At 48.4% G+C, this 15,730-nt stretch overlaps 1 non-coding gene and 1 pseudogene across 2 annotated transcripts; both read right to left on the minus strand.

Moving 5' to 3' along the window:
* Positions 1–5,327: 5,327 nt before the first annotated feature.
* On the minus strand, positions 5,328–8,587 carry LOC146894323 (uncharacterized; annotated as a pseudogene). The gene is made up of 4 exons (XR_015738215.1): positions 8,559–8,587; positions 8,003–8,466; positions 7,028–7,968; positions 5,328–6,192 (listed from the first exon to the last, which is right to left on the minus strand). The product of XR_015738215.1 is annotated as an uncharacterized LOC146894323 (transcript).
* Positions 7,748–7,840, minus strand: Trnai-uau (transfer RNA isoleucine (anticodon UAU)). The gene is given in 2 exon segments: positions 7,748–7,783; positions 7,803–7,840. It is a non-coding gene; the product is annotated as a tRNA-Ile (tRNA).
* Positions 8,588–15,730: the final 7,143 nt, after the last annotated feature.

Here is a 15,730-nt window from a genome sequence, read left to right on the forward strand (position 1 = left end):
ATTCTAGGAAGCTCTGAGGACAAAGCTGTGGCTTTTCCCTTCAGACAGACATATACCTACACGCCATCCTCCAGGTCCAGGCCTTGCATACCATGGCAGGCGGTGCTCTACCCCCAAGCTTCCTACCCAGTTTCATGGTCTAACTTCAGATCACAGGACAAGTCCGTCATGAAGCTAAAGCTCACTAGAAGATACGGTGTGGGCTGTGCAAAAGGCGTAAAGCTTCGTTGGGTTTGAAGGGCTGAGTCGCAGCCTGGGTCCAAGGTTGTTCACATATAAAACAGCTGGTAAAAACAAAAACAAGCAAGCAAACCCCACAGATGGATATTTCCCCTAATGGTAGGTACAGTGAGAAGACATATGGAGAGCCATTTCAGCAGCCTGCGGAGATACCCTATGTTCAGCAGATGGAAGAAAATCTGGGCGTCTGCCTCTTTTTTCTAACTGGGTCCTCAGAACGTGGGAATCTCCTGTTCAAACCCGATTCTGTCCCAAGTCTTTGATTGGCTAATATAGTCTGTGGGAACAACTGCTTTTCCTGGTGGCGTTTGGGGAATGCTGGGAGATGGTCGTGGGAGTCCACGTTAAAGCTACGGAGAGGGGCCCAATTGGCCCTGCAAGCTGAGGATGAAATCTCAAGCAAAAGCTGGGGCTACTTGGCTCTGCGCAAGCCCCATTGTAAGGAAAATCTTCTGGAGAAGGGACGCAGCGCCACCGTGTGGAGGAAGACTGTCTGCTCACCCAGGGATAACTTCTCTAAAGGCCCAATGGGACTTACTAGTTCTTTGTGAACTCATGGGAGGAAAGTGATGGAGACTACCCAACTACCCAACTAAAGCCTAGTGTTCTGTGCTAGGCACACTCCATCACTCCCAGTTCCTCTCTTAGCAGACGTCTGAGCTTGGAAAACTATATAACCTATGGCGTCTTAGTGGGCTTTCTCTAGAATGGGGTAGCAAAAGCATTAGTAGTGATTGGCTATGTGCAGTGTTCAAGAAGAGGCTCAGAAATGGTGCCTCTTGCACAACCATGATGACCTGAGTTCAGATACCAGGACCCACAGAACAAGCTCATGGTCTACACAGACTTTAACCCCAGCCCAAAAGGGATCTAAAGCCTTCCTCTGGCCTCCACACACCCATGGGCCTGGGCACTGCCCGCGTCTCACCACACACAGCAGTGCCCGCGCCCCACCACACACAGCACTAGTGCAGATGCACAAGTAAAAATAAGCGTTTTAAAGAAGGAAACTATGGTTTCTTCTCCTTCCCCCTGGGCTAGTCTAGGAAATCCAAGAGTGTGCAAAGGCAGGGCTGAGAGATGCCAAAATCCAAAGTCTAAAATGAGAAATTCCCCTACCTCAGCTCACACACACACAAAATTTTGCTAGTTCTCTGTGGAACCCTTTCAGCTTAGAGCGACAGGCCAACCTGGTGTGCAGGGCTGTAGGGATTTCTCAGAACTGGTCACCAAGTCCTTGCCTCTCCTCCAAGTCCAGCTCAGAGGCTTCCTGAGTGTAGGTGACAATCTCTAGAGCTGCAGCCTGGGGACCTGCATGGCCACACACTCGCCAGACAGGTCTCATGTATTCCTGTGGTTTGTGAAGCACACTGCAGTGCTCTTCAGTGGTGGTCCTCCCTGGAGCCCAGTGGTGGTCCTCCCTGGAGCCCAGTGGTGGTTCTCCCTGGAGCTCAGTGGTGGTCCTCCCTGGAGCTCAGTGGTGGTCCTCCCTGGAGCCCAGTGGTGGTCCCGCCTAGAGCCCAGTGGTGATCCCCCCTGGAGCCCAGTGGTGGTCCTCCCTGGAGCCCAGTGGTGGTCCTCCCTGGAGCCCAGTGGTGGTCCCGCCTGGAGCCCTGTGTAAGCCATACTTTTCAAGTAGACAGTAAGCCCCATGGTCTAAGGCCCAGCACACCCCAGTGCTGAGACCTGGGGAAGACTCCAGTGAACTGTATAACACCAAGCCCCAGCTGTTGTCTGGACAGTACACCTGTACCTGAACTGGGCATCAGTTCTTCACTTAGCTTTAGAGTCTGTGCCTATGTGTTGTTTCTGCCTCATCCTTCCATTCATTTGGTGTGTGTTGTGGGATGTGGGATGGCCCTCTGTATGCTGTGAATATGTTTTACCACCACTGGTTAATAAAGAAAACTTTTTTGGCCTATGGCAGGACAGAATATAGTTAAGCAGGAAGTCCAAGTCAAGGGACAGGGAGAGAAAAGGCGGAGTCAGGGAGACGCCAGCAGCCACTGGAGAAGAAAGATGTGAGGTAACAAGCCACAAGCCTGTTGGCAAAATATAAACTAATAGAAATGCGTTAATTGAAGTTGTAAGGGCTAGCTAGGAATATGCCTGAGCTAATAGGCCAAATAGTATGTAATTAATATTAATCCTCTAAGTGCTATTTTAAAAGCGGCTGTGGGATCCGGCGGGACGAGAAACCTATGGTTACTGTTGTGTGCTTCCTGATTGGCGCCATGGGACCTAATATCTGAATGGAATGATGGGTGATGAACCATTAACACTTGGATAAACGTGACCCCCTTGTCCCCGCCCCCACTCCCGTTTGTAGAGACTGGGTCTTGGGAGGTAGCCTTGGATGACCTGGCCTCAAAGTTGGGGCAATTCTCCAACTTCAGCCTTTCCGGTGCTGGGTCTACAGGTGTGCACCACATTCTCAGCAAACATGGTCACTTCAGATCATCATAAGTATAATAAGCAAGAGCTAAAGAGAGGGGAGCGATGGGGCAACTGTACTCAACCTCATCTCTGAGGAAGGACGGCTCAGATAGCCGAGAGGCCCGTTACCCTAAAATTTGGGGAAGATGGGCAGAGATACGGACCAGCTTTTGCAAAGGCCCTGGGGCAGGAACAAGGAACAGTAGCAGAAAGCCAGGTTGGCCAGAAAATAGAGAGTCAGGTCAGAGTAAAAGGACTGGTAGGTGGGCAGAGGCCAGTTTAAACACCCGGGCCTTTGGAGCATCTGCAGTCCTGTGCACTTTAGTCTGCATTCAGGGAAAAGCCACGAAGCAACAGGAGCTAATTTGTCTTATCTGGGTTTCTGTATGGAGAAGAGACCGAAGAGGGGTAAGAAGTGGAGTAAAGTAATACTTCAGAGTCTTCTGCAAGGGACTGTCAAGATGGCTCAGTGGGTAAAAGCACGTGGTACCAGAAGGACAACTGGAGCTCAGTTCCTGGGACTCGCCTGCTAGGTGGGAACGTACTCTCAAAAGTTGTTTTCTGACCGCGACATGTGTGCCATGGCACAGAGACACACACATGCATGCACAAGCATGCAAACACACACTAAATATGAATTAAAAGAGTCTCGCCAGCGCTGTGGCACACACCTGTAATCCCTGCACTCTGGAGGGAGAGGCAGGTGAACCTCTGTCTACATAGTGAGTTCCAGGAAAACCAGACTACGTGGTGAGACCTTGCCTCAGTTCAAACAAAGAGAGCCTTCTGCGGTCAGCCAAGAAATCCAAGTGTGACAAAAGCCGCCACGGAGAGGTGTGAGGACTGTCACTGGAGACATCCAGGACCTGATGACGGACGCAGGACGGTAGACAAGTGCAAATACGGTCAGCCCCTAAACTCAGTCACAACTCAGCCGCCTGGGTGAAGGACCTTTTCTGATCTGAAAAGTCTAGGGCAGATCTGGGGAGGCTGCCTCTGAGTCCCCTCCCCTCAGCAGAGACAGTAGGTGTGCCGCACCAAAGAGCTCCGAACACAGAGCCACAGGTGTTTGACCTCAGGCCAGTTTAAGGATGAAAGATTACGGTAATTTTCAGTTCAGTCAGAAGGGAATTCTCAATAAGAAAGCACCGGCCTTTCATTCCAGCCTTTGGATGGCAGAGATAGGTAGCTATCTGTGAGTTTGAAGACAGCTTTATCTACACAGTGAGACACCCCTCCCCCCCCCCCCCCCCCCCGCCCCGTCTCAAAAAAAGGCCTTGAACAAGGGTGGGGGTGGTGTGGGGGGTGGAGATGGGTGAAACCTGGTGAGCTGGCTCAGTGGATGAGGTCATTTGTCACCAAGCCTGTTGGTCTGAGTTGGAGCCCGGGACTCAAACAGTGGAAGGAGAGAACCAACTCCTAAAAAGTTGTCCTCTAACTTTTGCATGCACACTGTGGTACAGACACACACACACACACACACATACCCGTCGCATACTATACACAACAAACAAATAAAAGTAATTGCTGACTCGAAAGATGATCAAAGTAAAATGTGACAGCCACCTCAGGCAAAGACCCATCACTGTCACACGTGACAGACACTCAGGTCTGATGACTACGACGGCAGGGGTGATGGAAACCACACACTACAGAGACATCCTGAGAGGGAAAGCCAGGTGCCGCCACCGAGGAAACATGGGCCCCAAGTGGGCTGCTTTCCAGTTTTTCATTAGAAGTTAGAACATTAGATAGGATCATTTCTGTGAATTTTGCCCAACATGACCGTAAATTGTCTTCTAAAATGTAAACATTTTGCAAGTCAGTTCCAGCAAGCTAAATGAAGCTTGACTCCTGGGCAGATTTGTTCTACAGGGTGTCCCGTGGCCCCGACACGCCCCCGTGCAATGGTACCGCATCAGGAGCTGACATTACAGCGGAGGTCACACAGCTGAGTGCAGAGCTATAAGGGAACAGCAGCCGAGCCAGGCAACCACACAAACTGAACTCCAAGCTGGATGCAGCCATTCGACAATCTCCATCGCAGCACATCTCTGTCATTTGTCAGAACATTTGTCCCTGTTGACTATACTCTGCCTCCAGACTCTACCACACTGCACTCCTTTGGGGTGTCCCTCACAGCATTGATGAGTCTGTCTTCAAGCCACCCCCAAAGCTGACGTCAGCCTGGGGTACATCAGGTTTCTCTCCTGCTGGGAGCCGCTCAGCTACCATGTCCTTTGCAGTTCCTGTACCTCAGATTCAGCCACCTTCCTCCACGATGCTACCATTTGTTGTCCACAGGCCTAATCCCTTGGGCCTGCTGATAACTGTGCTATGGCATTTTGTGGTTTGTTAAGCTTTCTCTCACAGATATTTTTACTTAATTAAAAATATTATGGTATAGGAGGTTGTACCCCGGCATGTATGTGTGACAGTGTTCATACGGGCACCAGAGGGTAGCTCTGGGGAGCTGGTTCTCTTCTTCTGCCTTGGATTCAGGCATCAAACTTAGGTTATTTGACTTGAGTGCCAAGAGATTTTACCTCACTGAACCAGCTCACCTGCCCTCGTTTGATTTCATTGCTCATCAAAGCCTGAACCCCCCTATCAACACCACAGTAAAATTAATCAGATGATACACTTTCCAATCTGTTGAGGTGTTGTTTTTTCTTTGTTTGCCCAACAATAATTTCCAAACAATAAAATAAAATACAAACAATAGTTTGGATTTCTAGACGATGTAGTTCCACTTCCTATCTGACCAGAAATTAGTTTGCAAAGTCACTGGCTAGGCCAACTGCAAGCAGGAGGGACCAGAAGCATGTTTAAGAAGAGTATTGGCTACGGAACAAATATTTCTCAGAACTGAAACATCCTTCCTGATGGGAGGTTTGTGAGACCCAGGAAGTGAACTAAACTGAGAAGTCTCCGGAAGCTTCCAGAACTTATAAGATTCCAAGGCCCTCTCCAAGATCAGATGAGCGTTACTAACTGCTGAGGGGAGGAGACTAACTCAAGAGCTCCCTGCAGGGCTTGCAGAGGCCCAGGGCAACAGTTCTTCGGGGTGGGCTTCTCCGTGATATATGTAGATACACACATTCCATAGTAACCCACACCCACACTCTCCACACTCCGTGTAACCCAGTAAACCAATTGGTTTGTTGTTAGATTTTGGTGAAACTGTTCGATCTGTTAGTGCCGGGACACAGAACAGACCCATCCTTACCTCCCCAGGGAAAGCCACACCCTGCTCTGATCCTCAGAGTTATTAGAAAAATGGAGCAAGCTGCCTTAAAAGAAAGTTCTACAGCTTTTGAATAGGAGCTGGGGTTTTGTACAGGGTTCTTCCATGTGACTGGACAAAGGCATCTTCCAGTGGTCTGTGTTTGTTCATGGTTGTTTTCTGTCATCATGACAAAATACCGGTGAAAAACAAATGTTTCTTCTGTTCATGACTGGTGCTTTGCTTCCCACAGATGGCAGGAGCGGGCAGTAGAGGACGGGGCTCAGCTGCTGGGAAACAGAGGAGGAAAGTGTGGGGCACAAGGTAAAGTTCAGAGGGGCACACCCCCAACCAGGGACCCACTTCCTCAGCTGGGTCTCACCATATATGACATCTCCCCCACTTCCCAACAGTCCAATGAAGAACCCACTAACTGACTAAGAGATCTGAGACTCCTCATCCAATCACTCCCTTCAAAGCCCATCAGTTGGCACGTGGTTTGGGGGCGATGTTTTAACACCAAGCCGCAATAGTAACTGCTGAGGGCTGGAAACAGACACTTGGCAAATCTGATCACTTTTAATGCCATATATGTCTAAAAAATCAATTCTCTTTTGAAAAGAGATTTTCCAACAAATTTTCTCTTGGAAATACTGTTTTGTTTTTGTTTTTGGCAATGAAGATCATCTGTACAATGGAATATTGTTTACTAATCAAAGAAACCCAGCGAGGGTCTGGGGGCTGTGAGAAGGCTTATCTGGTAAGCGTTTCCATGCAAACCTGAGGAACGGAATTCCATGCCCTGCCAGGGGAGGCCTGACTGTCCTAAGCTGTCCTCTAACCTCCAGGTGCCTTTGGTGGCAGGAATCTCGGGCCTATGCTGTTGTTGTTTAAGATTTATTTCTAATTGTGTGAGTGTGTGTCCTTGCTCTTGAGTGCTGGTGTCCAAGGAGGTCAGACAGCAGGGCCCCCTGGAGCTGAGTTACAGGAGGGTGTGAGCTGCCGAAGTGGCTGCTGAGAGCTGGACTCTGGCAAGAGCAGGGCCCACTTTTAACCACGGAGTCATTTCTCCAGCCCGTTTGTTTAAATAAGCAAAGTTTTTATTTTATTTTTCACAGAACTCACATTTGTTTCCAGGCTCGGGATTTACTGGGCCTCTGTTCTGCCGAGCAAGAGTCAGGGTGTTCAGGGTATGGGAGGATGCGGCCTGAGCACGAGGGTTAGGTAGGCATCCCTGAGTGTTGGATTCCGGGCTAGGGCGGCTGCTAGCTGAGAAGACGAGACGCCTCCTCTGGTGGCCGCCATTCCTGAGTGAGAGCAGGGCTTTAGGAAGGGGGAAATGGAAATTTCCCAGTCACTGGTCCCAGCTACAAATGCCAGGGGAGGGTGGGGTGCCTTGAACCCGGGTTTGGGGAGGGGCTGCAGGCAGGGGGGTCTAATGCTAGGGAATGGGGCAGGTCCTTCACCCAGGTGCCACGCTCGTGGGCCATTTGGTCCTGGAAAGCCACCCGGAAGCAGTGGCCTGGATCCGGGCGAGGGCAGCGGCGGGGAGCCCGCAGGAAGCCACCCCGCTACTGGAGAGCCTAGGATCTCGGTGTGCATCCCTGGTCCTGGATGCGTTTTAAACACCCGCCTAAAGCCCGGGAACGGCAGTCGGCAGCCGTCGGAGTTCCACTGCTGGCTTGATACTACTCAGCGGCAAAGGCGCTCGGAAAACGAATGCGTAACTCCTCAGCGAATTGTTTCCCCGTTCGGGCTGAGGCAGGAAGCGAGAAGACTAAGGGAACCCTGATTTCTTCCTGTACTAATACAAAATAGCCGCAAAGCTTAGCGCCAAAAGGATCGTGCTCCAGGTGAGGCTCGAACTCACAACCTCGGCATTGCTCTGCATGTACTGCTGTATAAGTACCGCGCGCTAACCGATTGCGCCACTGGAGCTCCGCTGTGCCGGCCTCGCGAAGGCTCTATCAGGCCTAGGGAGGCGTCGGTGGAGCATGCGCAACTGCCGCCACGGGCGCCTCTCGGGACTCCAGCCTCCCGTAACTCCGAAGCGGACTCACGGGTATCAGCCGGTGTCTGGGGACCGAAGGATCCGGAAGAGACTCGGCGAGGGTTCCCCTAGGGGCCGCGGGGACGGGTTCGCACGGCCGAGCCTGCAGGAGAGCGGCGGCGTCCTCCGCGGAGCTTCGCTCCCAGCGGCCCAGCCCCCAGCACGCGCAGGCCGGCCTGGCAGGGGCGGACCGAGCGACCCCGCGGCTGCCGTCCCCGGGAAGCGAACCCCGATCCCCGACCCGCCCTTCCGATGGTGCGGGGGCGAGCGGCAGAGGCCCGGAGGGCTCAGCCCGAAGGGGCCTCGGGGTCCAAGCTGCCGGTGTTTCCTTTCCTGTCATCTTAAAACTAAGTTCCACCGTTTAAAACCAAAGGAGCTAGAAATCTCGGAATATCCGTTTCTTTCCCCAAACTAGAAATATCAGAACACTGGACCCAGGCCCAAGTGATAACTTATGGGCCCTGTGTACTCTGTGAGTCCCTTTTCCTCGTTACAGAACTTTACAAACACCGTGCTTTATGAAAATATAAGGGGAGAGACTGGAGGTTCGGAATACCGCAGAGAAAGCGGGTTCGGTTTCCATCACCCACAACCTGCGGCTCACACCCCTCCTTAAACTCCAGTTCCAAACACATGCCTACACTTAATTTAAAAAATAAATTTTAAAAATGGGGAAGAAAATAGCAGGAAGGCTACTTGGGAAGGAGACAAAGGGCAGGATGCGGGGTAGGAGAAGGTAGAGGAGAATGAGTATTATCAAAGTACCTGATAGGCTTTCATCAATGTCGCGAAACCCATCACTTCATACACTGAGTAGATGCTAATAAAGGGTAAAAAATCATCCTCTACTACGGAAGTGGTAAAAAGGAATAGAATCCGTGCTGGGTCTGTTATATTCGTTGTAGTGCTATGGATTCGTTTGTTTCATCTTATAACAACAACAAAAGCCTTGAGAGTATATTTTTTGTCCTAGGCACTTTGCATGCCTCAGGTGGTTAGCAATCCTTTCCAAATCCACCCCTCCCTCCCCCCCACCCCCAACCCCGCCCTGGGGCCAGACTCTCACTCACTTTGCCACCTAAGCTCCTGCCAACATATTGGTCACCTTGTTTGGTGACCTCTGCTTTCCTAAGAGAGAGAAAACGAGAACATGAAACAGCAGATTGGCCAGGACACTAGATGTGATGGGAGGCAGGGGTGGGGGTGGATACATGGGGCTTGAGTAAGTGATAGGGCAGAGTGAAGGCCATCACTGTGGCCAGCTCTGTGGGAACAGATTTGACATTTGAGCAGGAGAGGTAACAGCGGCCAGATTGACAATGTGGACATATCAGATACTTCACACAACAGTAGCGATGAAGGTATCTTTAGAAAACTGAAAGACCAGCCAGATGTGGTACTTCTAACCTGTAATTCCAGGTGAGGCAGGAGGACTGATGTGAATTCATGGTCAGCTGTGCCACCGTTCCATGCCAGCTTGAACTTCATTATGAAACCATGATACAAAACGGAACAAATTAAAGAGAGACACACAGAGAAAAAGAAAGAGCTGGTTGCAGTGGTCTTTAATCTTAGCATTTCAGAGGCAGAGGCAAGAGAAGCTCTGAGTTTGAGGTTAGTCTGATCTAGAGAGTAAGTTCCAGAACAGCAGGGCTACCCAGAGAAACCCTGTCTCCAAAAAACAAACAAACAAAAGTAAGTAAGTAAATAAATAAATAAATAAAACAAAAAACAAACAGTGGAGTGTCCAGTATCCACATGCAGACCGGAGTGTCTGTAGAGAAAGGAGTCAGATGAGTCCCCCCTCCCCCCGATGGTTTTGTAAAATTCAGGAGACCTACACCAGAAAGGGGTGACCAGTACTATCACACCAGCGCAGCCTGGATGCCAAGTCGGAGCGAAGGACGTGAAGGACGTGAGGATTAGTGAAACACACACTCCGGATGTTACAGAATCAGAAGCCCTTATTGTACGTCACCAAAGGGGCGTACCTAACCCAGACAGGTGGGCCAACAGGATGGAGACCTCGGGTTAGTGACAAGGCAATGCGTACTCAGGAAGCAGGGTGGGTAAACAACTCTGAGAGCAGGGAACTTGTAAGTTTCTCAGAAACCCAGAACAACAAGGGCAAGAGAGGTCACCAACAGGGGAGGTGAGTAGGAAGGCCAGGACTCCACTAGGTCCCAACACAGTACCCTGCCACCAGGCCTCAAGCATGTCGTGGTAAGACGTGAAGTACACTGCAGCATGCCAGCCTCTGGGCTCCTGAGAGTCTGGGTGGACAAGTCCAGGGTCAATGAGGGCAGCACTGACTTTGAAGAAAGTTCCTCCCTGAAGCTGGAAATGGGTGAGAAAGTAAATGTGTGGAGGGTAGGGGCTATTGGTTTCTCAATGCTGTACGAAGGGCACAGCTCCCAGTAAATAAGAAAGCTGTGAAGCGGCTTACAGCATCTTCCCAAATTGACTAGCATTTGGGGAATCTGTCCCTGTGTGGTGGTTTGAATAAGAATGTCTCCCATTGGTTTACGCTATTTTTTTTTTGAATGCTATTAATCTGGGAGAGGCACTACTTGAGAAGGTGTGGCCTTGCTGGAGGAACTGTGTCACTGCGGGTGGGCTTTAAGGTTTCAAAAGTCCATGCCAAAACCCAGAGTCTCTCTCTGCCTATGGATCATGGTGTAGCATTCTGCTCCTGCCTCAGCACTATAGGCGCCCGCTCCTACGAAATCAGCTAGGGTTCCTGGATGGGGGTCATTAAGGCTGAGGAAATGTCAGATGAAAGGAACAGAGACAGAAAATATGGGATAGAATTGGGAGGTCTGTTTGGTCATGCTGAAACAGCCAAACAGCCCAGAGTTTGTTTCAGAACTTGCTTATACGCAAAAGCAGAACAAAGCGCAGCACAGAAATTCAGTCCGTATCTAATCCCAAGACCATTCCTGTCCTTGAGTGAGCAGCCTTCTAACTAACATCGCTTGCTGCTGGGGGCAGCCTCACTTTCTATCTTGATGTGCCTGAGGTTTGCCATCAGCAGGATACTTTCTACTAGACAGAGTGTTCTTTTCTCATGGGCAGAATCAGAAGTCTCTCACAGCCCTCAAGGTTTCTGGAAACAGCAGAGCAAGCAAGCTTAAACTCAAATGACTTATAAGTCAAAATGGACTCCAAGTGGAAACTGAGTCACACCTGGGCTCCTACACAGCACCTGTCTGCATGCCACCATGCTCTCCTCCATGATGATAATGGACTAAACCGTTGGAACTGTAAACCAGCCCCCAATTAAATGCTTTCTCTTGTAAGCGTTTCCTTGGTCATGGCGTCTCTTCACAGCAACAGAACACTGACTAAGCCATGAAGAGTCTCAGGCAGAGCCACCTGGTAAATCGTGAGCTGTAGAGTCACTACTGAGAATCCAGCTTTTGTTCTCCCGGTCCCTCTTGTATACCCGCTGTTTCATTAGCTCAGCCAATAGTGGGGATCAGCCACTATGTATACCTATGTGTACGGATAGTGGGGATCCCCACTGTGTATAGGGAAAGATGCTATAGGGAACATGAATAGCTTGGGTCCCAAAGAAACTAAGGCTCTTGGGGAGGAACCTAGAGGGGGTAATACTGAGATGGGAGAAGGAGAGAGGGTGCCAGGACCACAGGCCAAACCTGAACGCTGCAGACTGCCTACCCTTCTCAGACTGTCTCCAGAGATCAGGACACAAGGAGTCTCTGCTCTTTATACATCCTAAGGGGCTCAAGTTTCTTGCACCGGTTTCCTCTAAATCCAGAAACCCCAAGTGGAGAATGTTTTCCCCACATAACTCATTCCAGCACACTAACATTAATTTTCTAAGACTCAGTCTCACCATGTAACCCGGGCTGGTCATAAACTCAGGACCCTCCGCCTCTTCCTTCCCCCAGCCTATCCATCAACCCCTCTACCTTGAAATCATCTGAATCATTCTGAAAGTTGTGTAATAAAACAGTGATTTTTAAAAAATAAAATACTAAAATTTCTCTAGGCAAATGGATAGTTAAAACCTGTAATACCTGTAATGTAAAAAGAGTCTCATTCTTTCCCATATGCCAAATAACAAAATGTTTATTATGTAAGGTGTGGGGAAGGCTTGCAGTGTTAACAGATAAGTTTTAAAATAACATTGTCATCCTGGCATAGGAATGAATGTACTGTACATTAAAATGTATGAAATGCAATGACTCATTGTAGCATCAGAAATAGACAAAAACTGTTTCCTAAATGAATGTTCGAAATTTATGCCTTTTGCACTGAAAAAAAATTGTTGTTGTTGTTTTTTTTTTACTTCCATGTTTTTGTGTTTGAATGATGAGATGAACCAAAAGGGTTCCAATTGCCGTGTGCATGTGCCATCCTGCAAATTACTAGAGTGGACTATGACTGTCTTTATTCCTGACAATGAAAGGTCAAACAGCATGTAATGGCCACTATAGTTTCCTTTCATGGCTTTGATTTCTGCTATTCAAGAGGCATTGTGATGAGCCACACAAACATTTTGATTAGCTGAGTGCAATTTGTGAGTCTGGAGAATGAAGTTCATCTTTATTCAAGTCTGTGGAACTGCCATTTTATGGTCCCCATTTGCTTGTTTTATCAAACTTCTTATATTTCTTATTTTTAGCCGGCATTGCATTATGTATTAAGAAGCATAAATGTTGCTGTACAGAAGCCAAATCCTAAATGGGAAGCCCTTGAGCAGTCACCATGGACAGACAGCTGGTGTCTGGATGCCGCCGTGGGTACTGGTCACAAGCACCCAGGAGCTTCTGAAACGATTCTGTCATAATTGGAAGATCTTCAAAATTATTTTGGGGCTTTTGGTTTTTGTTGGTTAGTTGGTTGCTTTCTTGAGATAGGATCTCATGTTGACCAGGCTGGCCTCAAACTCACTGTGTAGCAGAGGCTGGTCTTAAACTCCTGGTCCCCCTGTCTCTGCCTCTGTCTCCCAAGTTCTGGGATTACAGACATACACCACAGCACCTGGCTTTTAAGCACTCTTTAAAGATTGTTGTTCTTTGAAACCGGAGGGATGACTCAGAGGTTAAGAGCATTTGCTCTCTTTCAGAGGACCCAAGTTCAGTTCCTAACCCCTATGTTGGGCATCTCAAACCCCCTGTAACTCCAGCTATAGAGGAGCTGATGCTGTCTTCTGGCATCCATGTACACTCACACACATGTGGCATATATATGGCATACATAGACACACACACACACACACACACACACACACGGTCACATAAATAAAAAACAAATTTAAAAAAGAATTAACCACTTAAAATACACAAATGCTACCTTTCTTAAAATGAAAAGATGTCATGGGCTGGGCAGTGGTGGCACACGCCTTTAATCCCAGCATTCAAGGGGCAGAAGCAGGTGAATCTCTGTGAGTTCGAGACCAGCTTGGTCTACAAAGTGAGCTCCATGACAGCCAGAGCTGTAACACAGAGAAAACCTGACTTGAAAAACCTTGAAGAAGGAGAAGGAGAAGAAGAAGAAGGAAAGAAAAGATGCCACAGCCAACTATAACAGGGTGAACCACCTTGAAGTCTTTCCAATGTTCTGTTTGTCAGTGTCTAAGTACTCTCTCCCCGTGTGGTTCCTGCGTGCCCCATCACATAAGTAAACGATCCTTTGTACTTTTAAGAGAGACAGGTGGAGAGCTCAAGGCTTAAGTTGTAGGGAAGCCTCATGCAGGTGTCAGCAGACAGAATGTGGAGGATTTGTAGCATGATTAATAAAAACCCAGATACAAATAGTGGGGTTCAACTTGAAGGTCAGAAAAGAAAGCAGCCAGTCACTGGCTCAGTCTGAAATGGTGATCCTGCCTCTAGGAATCTCAAAATGAGACTGTGTCTGAGAGCTGTCTCCTCCCATTTTCTATTCCTCTCTAGTGCTGGAATTAAAGGCATGCACCACCCAGTTTCTATGGCAAACTAGTGTGGCTCCTGGGATTAAAGGTGTGTGTCACCATTGCCTGGTCTGTAAGGCTGTCTAGTAAGGCTGTTTTACTTTCCTGAACTTCAAATTAGCTTTATTTACTAAAATACAAATAAAATACCACTACAAGGATACCTGAAGTGAAGGAGCATGGGGCCTATGGTGGTTTGAATGACAATGACCCCTATAGGTCCATAAGGAGTGGCATATTAGGAGGTGTGGCCTTGTTGGAGGAAGTGAGTTGATGGGGGTGGGCTTTGTGGTCTTAGATGCGCAAGCTAGACCCACTGTCTCTCACTTTCTTTCTGCTGCCTGCTGATCCAGATGTAGAACTCCCAGCTGTCTTTCCAGCACCATGTGCTGCCATGCCTCTGAACTGTAAGCCAGCCCCAATTAAATGTTTTCCTTATAAGAGCTGTCGTGGTCATGGTGTCTCGTCACAGCAATAAAAACCCTGACATAGACAGTGCCCTTCTCTGTGTATTAAGTCAAAACAAAGAAATGGTAAGAGCTGGTTGGATTATTAAAAATTCAATAGATTGGTAACATCCAGTGTTGATGGGAATGTGGGAAAAGGCACTTCTGATTTGGTTGTGTTCTTATATTAATTATTTTATTTTATATGTATAGGTATTTCACTTGCATGTATGTGTGGCCTGCAGAGGCCAGATGAAGGCATCAGATTCTCTGGAGCTGGAGTTAAAGATGATTGTGAGCCACCATGTGGGTGCTGGGAATCAAACCTGGGTCCTCTGGTAGAACAGCCAGTGCTCTTAACCACTGAGCCTTCTCTTTAGCTTCTCCACCCAAGTTTTAAATACACATAATCATTGATGCAACAAATTCCATCTGGTACTGTCATGTAGACACACCCGAACTTGGGAACAACTAGAACTGTCCAGTCTAAGATGTGCTGTATTGTAAAATGTACCACTACATAATTAAAAGGAAATTATTACCTTTTTAACACAGTACCATGACCTGTACCATCGGGTCTCTTAGAATTTTCATCTTTACTTATTAAAGCAGTTCTTTTAGAGAGATGCACAGTTTTAAATAATGCATCCGTTTTGATGAATACTACTTTCATCTTAGCTTTTAGCAATGTAGTTTCTTCTCCATAGGAAGCAGCAGAAGCTACAAGGAGAAAAACTGCTCAGGGTGCTGAGAGCATGGGATGCTGAGAGCATAGGTGCTGAGAGCATAGGGTGCTGAGAGCATTGGGTGCTGAGAGCATAGGGTGCTGAGAGCATAGGGTGCTGAGAGCATTGGGTGCTGAGAGCATAGGGTGCTGAGAGCATTGGGTGCTGAGAGCATTGGGTGCTGAGAGCATAGGGTGCTGAGAGCATTGGGTGCTGAGAGCATTGGGTGCTGAGAGCATTGGGTGCTGAGAGCATAGGGTGCTGAGAGCATTGGGTGCTGAGAGCATTGGGTGCTGAGAGCATTGGGTGCTGAGAGCATAGGTGCTGAGAGCATAGGGTGCTGAGAGCATTGGGTGCTGAGAGCATTGGGTGCTGAGAGCATTGGGTGCTGAGTGCATAGGGTGCTGAGAGCATTGGGTGCTGAGAGCATTGGGTGCTGAGAGCACAACCTTGGGAGTTCATTTTTGACCTCACAAAGATTTCTTGTTTTTTTTTTATTTTTTTCATTGTTGTTTCTTTTCTTTTCTTTTCTTTTCTTTCTTTTTTGGTAGTTACAAAATTCCTGACTCCTATCAGTAGGAGAGGGGGTTGAGAGAAGCTGATACATCCAGCTAGTGTGACCACATTACATTCTCCAAAAGGGGATTGTTCTGAGAGTGAAAGACCAGC

Source organism: Myodes glareolus, chromosome 6, assembly GCF_982192425.1.
Source record: "Myodes glareolus chromosome 6, mMyoGla1.1, whole genome shotgun sequence".
NCBI lineage: Eukaryota > Metazoa > Chordata > Mammalia > Rodentia > Cricetidae > Myodes > Myodes glareolus.